The 14,211-nt window shown below is 39.0% G+C and overlaps 1 non-coding gene and 1 pseudogene across 1 annotated transcript; both read right to left on the bottom strand.

The window, feature by feature from the left end:
- Positions 1–14,211, bottom strand: part of LOC145126517 (putative disease resistance RPP13-like protein 1) — a 63,487-nt pseudogene continuing 49,276 nt past the window's right edge.
- LOC145151843 (small nucleolar RNA R71) lies at positions 4,734–4,840 on the bottom strand. Its single transcript, XR_013732394.1, has one exon. It is a non-coding gene; the product is annotated as a small nucleolar RNA R71 (small nucleolar RNA).

Raw genomic sequence — 14,211 nt, 5'->3', positions numbered from 1 at the left:
TCAGTAAGAGGGGATGGCTGCTCCTGCACTGCTGAGCAGGTCAAGGATGGATGATACTGAAGCACAAGTACTGATGACCAACCTCTCAACAGTATTTGTACAATTGTAACTCTCCAATGTCTCACAGTTATGAAATTCCACAGATTTAAGTGATTCCATGCTGATCCCAATATTAGCCTCTTTCTCGGCTGATGAAACCAACTTTTTACAATTAATTACTTCCAACTTCTGTAAACTCACAAGACTCTTGCATGCCTCTGATTCTCGTTCCCACAAGCATCTCAGCTCATCACAGTTCCTGATATATAGATGTTCAAGTGCCCCAAGATGCATTAAATGTTCTCCATGTAGTTGAGTAAGTCTTTTGACATTTAACATTTTTAATTCAACAAGTGATGAGGACAAAACAACCACGCTTCTTAACACTGCTTCTGAACATTCTTTTATATATAAAACCCGAAGTGAAGGTATCAGTCCGATCGACACTTCATCAAGTTCTGGACAACTTATTAAAGAGATCTCATGAAGACGATGAAATGATGTAGGAGTTTCATGTCCGTCGCCACTATTAATCGACCATCTCTGCCAACCGTGCATATCTTTAAATTCAAGAACTTCAAGTGATGGAAAAGAATTTGTAGGTGCAGGTAATTCAAAACCCACAGCTTCACCTCATTCATCCTTTCAACAATCAATTTCTTAAGAGACCTTAGATGTCCAAGTCTTAAATGTGTACTTCTACAACCGCATAATGTAAGCTCTGTTAACTGTTCAAACGAGGGATCCCCAACCCAACTGGGAAATCTCATTCCCTTGTTATTCAAAATCTTGAGGTTTTATAACTTAGGAAGAGGTCTTAGTTCTTTAAGCACTTCATATTCAACCGTCTCATTCCGAGAATCATCAAAGTCATCACTCCATTTCATCTCCAGAATTTCAAGACCCTTCTTTTGATGTAAGTTGGCATCCTTTGCTTCTATTGGATTTATCACTTTGTCTAGACCCATAATGGAAAGCCAACCCTTAAGATCAGTATGGCCCTTAAGGTCGGATATTTTGAACCCGTCACCTTCTTCAATAAAGACCCACTAGTACATAAGAGATTTGATAATGCGGTTAATATAATTTGTTGATGCGGTTTCCTAACCGCACTAAAAAATATAGCATAAAAAAGCATATTTGTTGATGCGGTTTGTAAAGCACATTAGAAAATGGGGTAAACCGCCTTAAAAAATACCAACATTAAAATCACAAATCGCACCAAAAAATCTAAAAGCGCTGTATTAAATAATAGCATCAAAAAATTAAAAACCGCCCTATTAAATAACAGCACCAAATAATATGGAACCGCTCTATTAAATAATAGCATCAAAAAATAAAAAACCGCCCTATTAAATAACAACACCAAAACATATAAAACCGCCCTATTAAATAATAGCACCAAAATATAAAAAAGAGCCTTATTAAATAATAGCACCAAGACATATAAAACCGCCCTATTATCAAAAACTATAAAACCATACTAATAAAATACAGCATCAAAACTAAACCACACTATAAAAAAACAATATATCATTTAACAAAATCATCAATTAACAAAAACATACTATTAAACAAAACTTCAATATACAAAAAACCAACTAGGTAGTATTAATAAAACAAAAAACATTATAATTCTTACAAAGTTCTTTTCCGACTATCGTTCACCGTGTTAATTAAACGAGGTAGTATTTTTGAGACCATATCTTCAAGTTTAACGGGTAAAGCAATACTATTCTTTTTCCAAATTTGCAACAAACAAACTATATATATATATATATATATATATATATATATATATATATATATATATATATATATATATATATATATATACACACACAATATTAATATTTAAAATCTATAAATAGTTACTTTATTTTCAAAATCATGTTGAATGGTCTCAACAAACTCCATCATATGTTTTATTAATATAAATCCACATTCACATCCACCTTTTAGTTTGTAGCACTGCATTAATTCACAATAACTATTTCAAACAACTTGAAATATATTGAAAAAAAGTAATAGAAAACGTACCTTTATCATTTCCCACTTATTAACTCATCCCGGGAAAACATTATCAATGAAAGAAGCAAAGAAGTAATCATCCTTTTTCTTTTCTTGGTTCTTTTCAAAAATTAAAGAATCAACAATATAACCGCATTTGCTTTCAGAATATAAGATAAAAAGCACCCAATGCCTATTGCAAAAATATGAATTATTTAACAAGTAAGCATATATGTATAGTGTGTATATGTATGTGAACGTATTATGGAAAGAAAAAAAAAATTTACCCATGTAAATATGGAGCAAGAAAATATCGTTTGTCTTTATGATACGAAAATACTTCTTCAATATGTTTACTGACAGGTGATAGGTCCTCTCGAGTATCTAAGCGTGCAATGGAAAGCTGATAAAAAAAGCACATTCGGAATTGGGCGACCTAAAAAGAAGGCTATAAACATACATACACAATGTTAGTAAAAAGAAGGCTATATATATTACACAATGTTAGTAAAAAATAATTATATCTAAAAAGTTATTATACCATATTAAAAATAATAATAATAATAACTTACATCGCAAACCAATGAATAACGCTATAATCAAGCCAATCTCTTAAAAGTAGTTGTAACACCTCGATATATTGGATGCTAACTTGAACCCTACGGCGATACACCCCTTTGGGTGAAAAAATATTAACGACATTTTCATTCCCAAAAACCTCTGCTACTTGAAAACCAACAAATAGAATTTGAGGTCTTTGTTGTTGTAATTTGCTCAAGGTTATACATCACTCAGGTTGTAACACCGTAAAAATTAGAACAATTTTTTTCACTTTTGAAAACCATGAAATATCATTTGCATTTATAAATAAAAACATTGTATCACATTGTATCAGTACAAAACCCCAAGATCAATATATATAAACTCCATTGTGCGTGTGTACGAGTCGTGCCGGTGCCTTCCCGCGATCATCACTGGTACCTGAAACACATAACACATAACACTGTAAGCATAAATGCTTAGTGAGTTCCCCAAAATACCACATATTGCACATACGCCTTTCCAGGCCCTAGGATCTTCCGATCCAAGTGTCTCAGGGGATTTCCATCCCAGAACTCTGTTGACCTTCCGGTCCATATCATCTTGACCTTCCGGTCCACAACATCATACTCATCTCACATAACATATCACATATAGCATACATCACATATACATCATACACATAAGACCTTCCTGTCACACATAATTACCCCATCAGGTAAGGCATAGTGAGAAGACTCACCTCAGACGTCTCGATAAATCTCTGACTTGGTAGAAATATTGCCTAGCCTCCGCCTATTCACATAAAGTAAATACTCTCTTAAATATAACTCTCGAGACTAGACTCAACCCTCTATTGTCACCCTAAAAAGGGTAAAAGGCTATTTTACCCCCCTTTTGACCCAAGGACCCCATTGTTGACCAAACCCCAAAAGTCAACAAAAGTCAACGGTCAAACTTTGACTCAACTCGCCGAGTGCACTCCGGCGACTCGGCGAGTACACATATGTCCACTAACTCTTTGTCCCGCTTGGCACGTCGAGTCCCTCCTTATGTTCGACGAGTCACACCTGGCATGAATCGCAGGGCCACCCCGACTCAACTCGCCGAGTCTCAAGAACAACTCGGTGAGTACCACCTTGAACTCCAGTCCTTTAATCCCCTTCTGAATCACTAAGTTATCCCCCAACTCGGCAAGTCTACTCACTGAGTGATTTGCGTGAAGCCTTAACTCTACTCGCTGAGTCTCAAGAACAACTCGGCGAGTTCATGCCATGCACAAACGCTATTGACCTCCTGAGGTCAGATCTGTGCCCCTAATCCATAGATCTGGCCTTCCCAAGCATGAATGTCACGTAAAGTCCGAATCTTGACCCGAGGATCTGATTCGGCGAGTACATCGCTGTTCACAATTTTAATTTTTATTTTATTTTTGTTCTTTTTACGCGTTTTTATTTTTGTTGCAGTTATTACATAACCCGAGGATCTGATTCACCTCTGGTCCCTCCTCTTGAAGACCCGAAATCCGCACTAAGGAAGAGCAAAGGAAAAGCTGTTGGAGAAACCACTTCTTCAAAGAACTCACCATTGAAGAATTTGAAATCCGTTTTCAGCAAGAAGAAAGGCAGCAACCTAGGAGCATCCAGTGCATCGTTAGTCATTGAAGACCCGATTAAAGAAGACATCGAGTACGAGTCCGAGGAAGAAGAAGAACCTGCATACGAGCACGAATCCGATCCCGAGGACGATTTAGCTATCACCATGGCTAATATCGATGCAGTCCCCATGGGGGAATGGAAGAAGAGGATGCGAGATGACACTGGCCCAGGACTTGTGCAACCTGCAATTCCCGCAACTGCTACATTTGAGCTTAAGGGTCATATCCTAGCTCAACTCAAGGAGATTCCCTTTTATGGAAAAGACCACGAAGATGATTACAAGCATTTGGATGAAGTAAATGATGTGGCTGACTACTTTAATGTACCAAATGTGCCACGCGAGATTCAGCTACTTCGCATGCTTCCAGTCATATTCAAGGGTGCTGCAAAGGATTATCTCAAGTCACTTCCTCCAGGTTCGGTCACCACATGAGCCAAGATGAAAGAAGAGTTCATAGACCACTTTTGCCGCCTTCCAAAATAGCCAAGCTAAAGAAAGCCATTGCCAACTTCGAGCAACAACCCGGAGAATCTCTTTGTGAAGCTTGGGAAAGATACAAAGGTCTGCTTAGAAATTGCCCACACCACGACCTTAATAGCCAACAAGAGGTCTCCATCTTCTATGATGGAGTCAATGTCACCACAAGGCAATTGCTCGATTCACAAGGCCCGCTCACGAAGAAGCCACCTCCGGTAATCAAGGAATTAATTGAAGAATTCTCTACACATTCTTGCCACAATTAGAAAATTTTGTGCCTTGTAACCAACACTTAAATCAATTTATGAATCAAAAACATAAGAGCATGTATGATGCATACTCTATGTCAACAAAATTTCCATCAAACACCCCATGTAAGCAATTCAAATAGTCATTAAGTAATTGGAAACCTTAGAAGTTATTGTTAAAGTCCATTTTGGACTAGGACTTCCTTATTGGGCCCAATGGACCAATAAGCTTCCAATTTGGCTATCTTGGGCTTAGAACTCTTAAGTGGGCTCTAATTGGACCCACTTCCATTTAATTCAATATTTTGGGCCATATTGGGCCTAGAATGAGATAGATTAATTATATGAACCATTTTGGACCATAATTAATCTAATCTAACCTAATAGGTCATAAAAATCATATTTATATTTTTTTTAGGGCCAAAAATCATCCAACCTAACTATAACATGGGCTTAAGGGCAAAAAGCCCAAAAACCTCCTCTCACCCTCCCCATTCTCGGCCCAAGCCCAAAAGAAGAGGAGAGTTGACTTTGTGAGTGACACCTCACAATTGTTCATGGGACATCCATGCATGAAGACTCAAACATCCATGCACTCACATACTTCCAAGTCTAGCCACTCTTTTTCTCCCTCTCTCTCTTACTCTCGGTCGAGTTCAAGCACACACACACACATTTCACTCACTTCTCTCTCAAGGAAACACTCTCATAACTCATCCATATTTCTAGATCTAAGAAGGAATCAAAGGGATTTTGCACCAAAAATCATCATCTAAGGTAAGAAATCTCTTAGATCCTTAAGCTAACTACTTCATTTCATCCAAAAATCACCTCTTAATTCATTCAAACTCATGATCTAGCACCTAAGAAGCATCCAAGTTCGAAATCTTCCAAGGAAGGTTGCTAAAGCCGAAACTCTTCTCATTTTCTTCCAAAAACCGAAACCACACCCAAAGGTGAGCTTCATACCCCCTCTTTTTCGGTTTTTATAAGTTTTGTGGGGGAGAATACAAGCAAATGTGTAGATCTATGAGTATATGTATGCTTTGTGTGATTTCTATGCTTATATGTATGATCTTATGTGATTGTGGTGTTTGTACTAGTCAAAAAGAACTTAAAAACCGAGATCTACAATATGATGAATGAAATAAGTATAACTTATACCATTTCACACTAATCAAGTCTAGAAAAATAACCAAGTTGGTTAATATGAACATTTTTGGACTTAAAACCCATTTTTGGGCTCAAAATGCTAAAAATACAAAACTAAGGGGCCCAAAACGACAATATATGATTTCTGAAGGTTGAGATGAGTCTAAACAGTTTCTAATATGTATTTTTTTGAATATCAACACTTTTGAGGGGTTAAAAATGTGAATTTTAAACATAATGGGCCAAAATGGGCTTTTCGGCCCAATAAAGCCCCAAATTGCGAGATTTTTGATTTGGAGGGGCTGAAACTGCACATTTCTGTAAAAAAGGGGATTACTAGTGTACCAAATCCATTTCAAGGGTCAAAAATGCTTTTCAAATTAAAAAGGGACCAAAGATGCAAAAATTGTCCATTTTGGGCCAAAATTGTAAAAGTTGCGAAAATGGAGGTTTCAACCGAGAAAATTTCATTTTTGAAGGACTTAAGCTGTTTATCAAGTAAATTTGTGCCAAAAATGTCTTTCCAATAAGTTTTGATACTAAAGTGTCAAGAAAAATAGTTTAAGGACTAAAATGGAAATTCTTTTATACACACAGGGTTAAAAGTGTAAATTTTATCCAAGAAAGGGCTTAAAAAGATAAACTCTAACTCTTAAAACAACAAATCCCTTAAGATTAAAATACGAGTACTACGTCTACCGGCGAAACGTAATAATAAATACACCTTCAACACCAAAATCGTTATCAAACGAATTGATTCGGTCTTGAATCAATAACGAATAAAAAATCAATAAACAATGGTACTTCAATACACATGCGGAAAATTCACGAGAAGTCAATACACCATCTTTGGGCTCAAAAGTTTCAAATCGTGCTTGTTGGGCCTAGCTAGCCCAATGACATGATCTTTAGGCCCGAAGGGAACGCGCTTACATGTTATTAGGCCTTATATGACCTAATTCAGTGTAAAAGGACTTTCAATAGCTTTATTGTGCTGTTGGGCCCCAAGGGTCCTTTGGTACTCCTAGCAAAGTCAAGAAGTTAAATGCGAGTCGGGCCAAGGGCCTTTCGCATTCACGATAGCCTTGAACGACTTATGGAAATAACGGGGGCTTCGTACCCTCTTTTCTCCTCGGTTGTGGGGCTATGAGAAGTCAGGGTGGTTGGATTAAGTGAGTAGTACGGACGACGCCTAAGGGATCGTTTGTATAGTTGTAAACTAGTCATTTTCATTAATGCGTGATTATAACGACTCACAACCCGTAATTAATCCAATGTCACCTGGAATTATCGAAAACAACGTCTTATCGGAATAATACTAACTCAGCCACGTAATTTAATGTATTGGGAAAACATTGGGTTTTCCTGGGAAATTCAACGCTCTTAACTATGTGATATATACAAAGTTTAACAATTATTCACATTCACAATAATCAACAAGCATACTTACGGATCTTCACACTTTTTCTTATATACAACATTTCTTTTTAGAAAATATCGGATTTTCTGTGGTTTTCAAAATTATACAAATCATTTCTTTTCAAACCTTACTTATGAACTCACCAACATTTCATATGTTGATGTTTTTCCAAAACACTTGTATTCTCAGGTAACAGTTAAATCGAAGGAAAAATGTACCCAGTGATGTCACGTTGTTTGCTTAATTAGTATCGAACAGTTTACGTTTTGGAAATGTAATGTTTTGAAACAATGTACTAAATGTAAACAATACCGGTTGTAATATTTCAATGCATGGTGATGAATGATGTTATGTTTCATGTATATTCATTGTGATGGTATTCAATTGAGTCACAATAGTCCTCGGACGTTTTCGCCGTCTGGTTCGGGGTGTGACAATTCTAGAGAATACCACAATCCTAGAAATGAAGTAAGTCGGGGGGTAGTGAACTCGGCAAATGATGGCATGGCGACGATGATGGCTAAGCTCGATAGCTTAGATAAAAGGATGACAAAAATGGATCAAACAATCCATGCTATTCGAGTTGGATGCGAGAACTGTAGAGGGCCTCATCTCACAAAAGATTGTGACTTTGATGAAAATGGAAACAAGAAGGATCAAGTGTTCTACTCAAGCGGCGATCGATACTGTCACACCCCAAAACCGGAACGGAGAAAACGTTCTGGGGTGGATGACGTCATGTCAAGTATCACAACACATGCATTATAGTAATCAAAGTACAACAACCAATGCATTAATAGTAATAGTTTTACATGATTTACATTACAATACATCAAAGTAATACAAGTAGATATATAGGTGCAGCTTGGTACTAAACTGTCTTCATCAGAAGCTCCGGGGATGTACCTGTCTAATGCTGACCTGAGAATACAAGTTATTTGAAAAGCGAGTATCAGCATTTTTACAAATGTTGGTGAGTTCATAAGTATTTAGTGTCATTTCATTCAAATAACTTTAATAAAAGTGGCAGTTTTAGAGTGTCCATTGAATTAGAGTCCTTTCCAGAAAATCCTATGTTTTCTTTATTTTAAAAGCAGTCTTCTACCAAGACTGGACGGAGTTATGTGGTAAAAAGTAGTTTTCCCTTTATCGCTATCATTATCAAAATACAGAATTTGACTATTAGAGAAAGCAAGAGAAATTAGGGAAATAACATATGCCTCAGCAGTGAAGACTGCTGACTAAGGCAAAGGAATCATAGACTCCAGGAGAGTATCGAAACGAACGACACGCCTGGCTCAGTCTAACAAGGAGAGACACAGACCCCTGACGGTACCAAATGAAAGGTACAACTAGTAAGGTCTAAAACAAAGGAGACAGACCCCAGACCGTATCAAATGAAAGATATAGCTGGTAAGATCTAAAACAGAGAATACAGACCCCAGACAGTATCAAATGAAAGATACGTCTAGTAAGGTCTAAAACAGAGAATACAGACCCCAGACAGTATCAAATGAAAGATACATCTAGTAAGGCCTAAAAACAAAGGAGACAGACCCCAGACCGTATCAAATTGAAAGATACAGCTGGTAAGATATAAAACAGAGAATACAGACCCCAGACAGTATCAAATGAAAGATACGTCTAGTAAGGTCTAAAACAGAGAATACAGACCCCATACAGTATCAAATGAAAGATACATCTAGTAAGGCCTAAAAACAGTGTGACTCTGTGTGTGGGTTCCCAGCAGACAGTGTAAATTGCTGGTAAAATACCGTTACCTTAAAGCCATGAATTATAAGGTAACCCGGGATACTCGTAACCACACTAACCGACACTAGAGTACCTGACGCCCTGAAAGCGTCAATAAAATGTGACATTTGTCACCCCGTGGCTTGGTAGGCCGTGGACTGTAGCTAGCAGTCAGGGTGCGGGGGTGTCAATCCCGTATAGATCTATACACACAATGTCCGCTCTCCCTACAGGAGACTCTGGTTACCAACTAGACGACGGAGAAGGCCGTGTCCCGAAGATGCATCCCAATAGTGGGTAGTGGGTTTCATATGTAAGTGCTGAACTAAGGGTAGAGACTCATAACTGAACTGACTAGAGTAAACCTATATGTCTATGCTCGTATACATAACATACAACCAATGAATCAAACGACCTTCGGACGGCCATCCGATCCCACCAGACCACATCTAAACGAAGAAAAGGAAATAGGGCGGACAAGCCTTCCTAAGTCCTTCAATCATTGTTTATATGCACCTATACAAGCACAGACATACATCTAACTACGACTGAGTGTGTAACAAGCGGAAACATACAGTGTGGAATAACCGAATCGTATGTATAAACGTACAGTGTGTGAATAACCGAGTCGAGATGTATAAACAAACAGTGTATGAATAACCGAGTCGAGATGTATAAACAAACAGTGTGTGAATAACCGAGTCGAGATGTATAAACAAACAGTGTGTGAATAACCGAATCGAGATGTATAACCGAACAGTGTGTGAATAACTGAACCGTGATGTATATGCGTTACCAAATATAAGTGTATCACGAAGTGGAGACATTATCAAGTAGGAGTTCAAACTAAGTGAAAATGAAACAACGGTGTCTAATAAGTAAGAGTATACGATATGAAAGAGAACTTTGTTGAAAACCTTGAAAAACCTTTACACTTAAGAAAATCACAATTTGGTATTCTTTTTTAAAATAAGTTTGAAAACCTTAAGGATTTCCTTGGAAACCTTTCATAAACCAGTTTAAAATGAACTTTGATAAAGCAGTATAAGTAAGAGTTTGAACAAGTGAAAACCTTTTAGAAAGCCATTTATAGTATCCTACTTGGTAAAACAGTTTACAGTGTGGTAAATCTTTGTGTATGCGGGTTATCAATCACATGCGATTGATATGATAACTGGCATGTTTAACTTGTATTCCCCCCTATAAAACATGTAAAAACATTTAAAAGGTTCATTCAGGGGTATGAACTCACCTGGTGTAAGTGGTTCCGACGAAGGTGCCGGTTGGGTGCTCGGTGTCAAGTAAAGACTCGAACACACTTTGTGACCTATTTAACATATGATAACATATGTTCACATACAATTAGTACATTTAATACTAATTAAACAAATATACGCACCCTAAAGAGCGGAAAACACTTTGGTTAAGTGTTTGGGGTGTCCCGGGTAACATTTAAGGGTGTGAATGGCTTAGGAATGGAGTTTACTCTCCAAGAGTAAACTTACCTTATGGTGTTTACGGCCCAGGGACAACTCCCCATGAGTTTACGGCCGTAAACTCATGGTGAGGGGTTTCTAGGGTGCTAAAAGGTCTCATATCAATTGTGGAATTTTGCTAGGCCCAAAACTAAATTGTATGAAGGGAGTTAAAGTGTTTTAAGGGACTATAAGAGAGTTTACGGCCTATGAACCACTCCCTAAGGGAGTTCACGGCTGTGAACTCCTATACCTAGTTTTTATTGAAGTTTAAGGTCCCTATTGCACTTCTAGTAATTTATAATGAAGTATGAGGCCATTTGGGGGTATTAAAACCATCATTTGGCATGGTTTGGAGGTGTTTACGGCCTTGGCATAAGCCTGGGCCGTAAACTCCTTTTCATCCCTCATTTCCTTGTGTTTAAATGATCTAAACCCGAAATGGTAAGCCCCTAAATTATGTATTAAGCCTAAGGGTGGTTTGGGAGTGTTTTTGGGGCATTTATGCAAGGATATGAGATGTTTACGGCCTAAGCATGTGCTTGGGCCATAAAATCTCTTTTATGCCCTAAAATCTTGTGTTTTGATGTTTAAACACTCCTAGATAAATTCCTTAAATGGCTCCTAGGCTCAATGGGACAAATTTGGGTCATTTTGGTCTTGTTTAAGGGGTTTACGGCCTAAGGAGGCTCTTAGGCCGTAAACTCCATTCTAACAGCTTAAATGGTCGAATTTTGAGCTATAACAACAATGATGCATGCTTAGAATAAGTTAGGGTTGAAGGTCTTACGTTTAGGAAGCGTTTGGTTGCGGATTTGTGTCGAAAACGGGCGTTTATGAGAGAGTGTATAGAGAGAGGGTGAAAAGGGGTGGAATGAAGTCCATTCCCCCTTATATATGGGTTGGAGTTGGGGCTCAGTGGGAATCTACCCGATACTGTCGTTTAACGGGGCTTTTGGTCGCACCCGATTTAGTGGTCGTAATAATAAAAACTAACTTTTTCCAATTAAATGGAAATGTATATTACGAGTTTTTATTTATCTTATCACGACGTTAACGACATAAAAATATAAATAAATAAAACATTTATTTATTTTATGACCTCGAATTAACGGAATTTTTATAAAATGGAATATTCCGTTAACGGTAACGGGGTAATGTAACAGAATAAACTTTGGGTTGTCACATCATCCCCCCGTTAGAGGGAATTTCGTCCCGAAATTCAGGTCTAGGCAAGGAAGTAGGTATGAATGATAGGGGCAGGAGGGTACTTCCTATTCGGTTTGTCCTCGCATTCCCAAGCGAACTCTGGTCTGTGTTTGTCATTCCAACAGACCTTCACGTACGGGATGCGGATTCCGTCTCGTGTAGCTAGTGGGTTCCGACTGGTGTATCTACGAGGTTAGGGTTCTCAATAGTTCCTTATCAAGATGAGTGGGATACGAAGAGTGACGTCGGGTAACACTGATCATGTCTAAGGAGTGGATTGATCTGGTGTGAAACTTAAGGGATATCCGGAAGTAGTAGTGGTCTGACGAAGGTTGGACCAAATCTCCATGAGGATTCTCAGATGGTCCTAAGCTCTCGGAAGGGGAGAGCTTTTCAGTACTAAGAACATAGTGTACTTCTATGGCAAGATCATTACTGGCGTGATCGCCATTCCGAAGTTCCTAAGTTCTTTCTCTTACTGGGAGTGTAGTCCTTCAGGTTGGTTCTTAGGAAGCTCGGGCTGTCCTTGGTTTCGCGTTTCCTGTCAATTGGTTTTTAGAGGCTTTCTAGATCATCGGATGGGTTGTGTATCTATGGTATCTTTTTGCTGTAGAGTGTCTATCTCAAGCTCGTGCAAAATGAACCTGCACTAACGAATCTTGAGATACGGAAACCCTCAGGGTCGGGGAGATAGGGTTTCACCAGACGAGTGTTGGACTATCTCGGGAGGTGGTTCTACTATTTCTGCGTGAGATAGTATTCGTGGAACACCTAATAGTCCAATGAATCTCTAAGACTTTGGTTTATTCTAGTGCGGAAAGCGCAAGCTCCTGCATAACCCCTCGACTAACACCAAGGCTGGTGACGAGTCTATAATCTCTCCGGGATCTGGGTCATGAGGCGGAATGCAACTACGTTCACACTTTGATCAAGTATTCCTGGCTGCGGAGGTTATCCTGTGGTTCTCGGTATTCTAGTGTTTACTTCGGAGGATGCAATCTATCGCCTACAAGGCGGCGGTGACTTCCTCCATGAGAGAGGGCAAAGGATCCTGGGCACTACTCGTCGGTAACGGGGTGGACGAAGTGCCTGAGTAGTGCGAGCATCTACTGCAACTACTCTTTCGAAGGTTCTGAGTTTTCCCGGTCTAGGTCAAATCTAGCGAGTATAGGGTTCCATTACTCGGAACTTGAATCTCTTTACTAACTGAGGGTGTTAGCTACTATGTGGGCTTAACTGGTATGACACAAATTTCGGATTTGTGGTCATTGTAGTAGCTCAACCCGCAGTGGTTCTCTTGACTCCAGCTCCTATTTTATGGAATAGGATGGAGGGCTTTACTATGAGGTTCGTGGTAGAGCTCATACTCGGCTTGACCACTAATACTTGGTGTGTGCAAGCCATATATAATTGAGGTTGGCAGGATGTTTAGTTGTGCGACTCCACCCCAGACCCACAACCCAACGAGGAACAGGGAGTAGGGAGGAAGCACACATCTTAAATCTTTTTGATCTCAATTATATATCACCTTTATGCATATACCTGGTTATAGTGGTCATTCCTATGAGTTCTATTCTCTGGGCTCACGAACCTGATGTGCGAGGTGCGAAGGGTCTTTCTGGGGAATCTACGAAGTATGCTTCGGATGGTTATCGTCTTCTGGAGTATCTTGCAGTGTCTTCCGCTTCGGTTTCCATCTGACTAAGAGGGGTCGGTCAACAGCGCACGGTACCCTTCTCTTAGGTACGTCGGAAGGTTTGAGATAAGAGGGACGACTGACGGATCGCATTAGGTTTGATTATTTGTATTACGTTTAGGTTCGGAAGAACCTTTATCACCGACATGGTTTACTGAGAAAGTTCTTTTTACGCAGCACTATGGATTTACACATGGTTGCATAAGGTCGAACCATGATCGATAGAACCGTCGAAGTTGGCACACTTCGACATGATATAAAATGAAGATCGATAGGGTCATGCGCCGGCCAGGCACACAAGTCCTAGGTGTTTCGGGTTTCGTCCTGTGTATCACTGCCGCGGATACTTGGACCGATAGAGTCAACGCGGAACTATAGAGAGTCCTAAGTGTTTCTGAGTGGAGTACCTTCTCATGAATGGATTTTTACAAGGCATTTCTATAATCACATAACATATACTAGTCATGTATAATTAAGGTGGGGAGGACTGTTGACTGAGCGACTCCGCCCTAAATCCACAACCAAACAAGGAAT

Source organism: Lactuca virosa, chromosome 1 (genome assembly GCF_052849685.1).
Source record: "Lactuca virosa cultivar CGN04683 chromosome 1, Lactuca_virosa_CGN04683_v6, whole genome shotgun sequence".
In the NCBI taxonomy this organism is placed as follows: domain Eukaryota; kingdom Viridiplantae; phylum Streptophyta; class Magnoliopsida; order Asterales; family Asteraceae; genus Lactuca; species Lactuca virosa.
This window is presented reverse-complemented; position numbering and strand designations above follow the sequence as displayed.